Source organism: Phyllobates terribilis, unplaced genomic scaffold (genome assembly GCF_046119375.1).
Source record: "Phyllobates terribilis strain yellow unplaced genomic scaffold, ASM4611937v1 Scaffold_4732__1_contigs__length_57729, whole genome shotgun sequence".
NCBI lineage: Eukaryota > Metazoa > Chordata > Amphibia > Anura > Dendrobatidae > Phyllobates > Phyllobates terribilis.
Genome location: NW_027367481.1, coordinates 27501 through 30000, shown reverse-complemented (window position 1 = coordinate 30000; position 2500 = coordinate 27501).

The following is a 2500-nucleotide window of genomic DNA, read 5'->3' as shown; positions in this document are numbered from 1 at the left end:
ATTTTTCAACTTTTGTCAGACTTCCAGACAGGGGAGCGTGTCAGTGCGCGCATCCGATTTCAGTTCCAGAGCGATTCGCGCGATGAGTCCTTGATACTTAGTCGTTTTTGCAAAATTTCTGACTTTTTGGAAAATTTCACAATTTTGTGAAAACTTCCACAAAATGAGGTTCTAGTATGTTAGAGGGCATCCCAGGAGGGCTCCAAAAGTGTGGGTAAAATATATATCCCACAGGGGGAAAATTGAAAAAAAGTTGAAAAAAAAAATTTTTGGGGACTTAGAAAATTTTTCAACTTTTGTCAGACTTCCAGACAGGGGAGCGTGTCAGTGCGCGCATCCGATTTCAGTTCCAGAGCGATTCGCGCGATGAGTCCTTGATACTTAGTCGTTTTTGGCAAAATTTCTGACTTTTTGAAAATTTCACAATTTTGTGAAAACTTCCACAAAATGAGGTTCTAGTATGTTAGAGGGCATCCCAGGAGGGCTCCAAAAGTGTGGGTAAAATATATATCCCACAGGGGGAAAATTGAAAAAAAGTTGAAAAAAAAAATTTTTGGGGACTTAGAAAATTTTCACACATGTGTCAGACTTCCAGACAGGGGAGCGTGTCAGTGCGCGCATCCGATTTCAGTTCCAGAGCGATTCGCGCGATGAGTCCTTGATACTTAGTCGTTTTTGGCAAAATTTCTGACTTTTTGAAAATTTCACAATTTTGTGAAAACTTCCACAAAATGAGGTTCTAGTATGTTAGAGGGCATCCCAGGAGGGCTCCAAAAGTGTGGGTAAAATATATATCCCACAGGGGGAAAATTGAAAAAAAGTTGAAAAAAAAAATTTTTGGGGACTTAGAAAATTTTCACACATGTGTCAGACTTCCAGAGAGGGGAGCATGTCAGTGCGCGCATCCGATTTCAGTTCCAGAGCGATTCGCGCGATGAGTCCTTGATACTTAGTCGTTTTTGCAAAATTTCTGACTTTTTTGAAAATTTCACAATTTTGTGAAAACTTCCACAAAATGAGGTTCTAGTATGTTAGAGGGCATCCCAGGAGGGCTCCAAAAGTGTGGGTAAAATATATATCCCACAGGGGGAAAATTGAAAAAAAGTTGAAAAAAAAAATTTTTGGGGACTTAGAAAATTTTTCAACTTTTGTCAGACTTCCAGACAGGGGAGCGTGTCAGTGCGCGCATCCGATTTCAGTTCCAGAGCGATTCGCGCGATGAGTCCTTGATACTTAGTCGTTTTTGGCAAAATTTCTGACTTTTTGAAAATTTCACAATTTTGTGAAAACTTCCACAAAATGAGGTTCTAGTATGTTAGAGGGCATCCCAGGAGGGCTCCAAAAGTGTGGGTAAAATATATATCCCACAGGGGGAAAATTGAAAAAAAGTTGAAAAAAAAAATTTTTGGGGACTTAGAAAATTTTTCAACTTTTGTCAGACTTCCAGACAGGGGAGCGTGTCAGTGCGCGCATCCGATTTCAGTTCCAGAGCGATTCGCGCGATGAGTCCTTGATACTTAGTCGTTTTTGCAAAATTTCTGACTTTTTTGAAAATTTCACAATTTTGTGAAAACTTCCACAAAATGAGGTTCTAGTATGTTAGAGGGCATCCCAGGAGGGCTCCAAAAGTGTGGGTAAAATATATATCCCACAGGGGGAAAATTGAAAAAAAGTTGAAAAAAAAAATTTTTGGGGACTTAGAAAATTTTTCAACTTGTGTCAGACTTCCAGAGAGGGGAGCATGTCAGTGCGCGCATCCGATTTCAGTTCCAGAGCGATTCGCGCGATGAGTCCTTGATACTTAGTCGTTTTCAGAAGTCACAATTTTGACTTCCAGGACCCGCAAAACGTTTGTAAATTGAGCCCGCTCCCCAGTTCCAAGCGTTTTGAGGTGTCCCCGGTTGCAGTAATGCAGCCTGCCCACTAGATGTCGCAAAAGAGACAAAAAGTGAAAAAGAACCAGAATGAGGAAATTCCAGGGAGCCGAATCCGCCTGACAGTTCCAGGCGATCGGGCACTTTTTTGCATGCGTCCCTAAAGTGGGTATAGGGTGACACTCCATGCAAAGACCCAGTTTTGCACACCACCGGCAGAATATATGAGAGAGAGGTACCTCTCAGCCCCGACACATTTCGACTCATTTAAGCTGGTTTTCACCTCCGTAGGCCTGGGTATGCGTTTTGGCTATGAGTCCCTGTTCGGCTGGAGGTCTGCACCTTGGCTGAACCCAGGCTTCCGCAGCTGCGTGGGGGGACTTTTGCCGGTCGCCTATCCCAAGTCAGAGAGGTGTTCCTGGGTTGAAGTGAGCCTGGCCAGACCCCCCCGCGGGCCCTGGTTCTCCACATGGGGGCGCCGTCAAGGCTAAAATCTGGATTTTTAGGCCGAGGAGAGGCTCCATGAGGGCGGATGCTTTTGTGGCTTCGACCCCAGTGCTGTTCCACATCCAGTACCCCCCCGCAAGGGCGCCTGTACCCGAGTCGCGCTTCCAGGACTCGTGGGC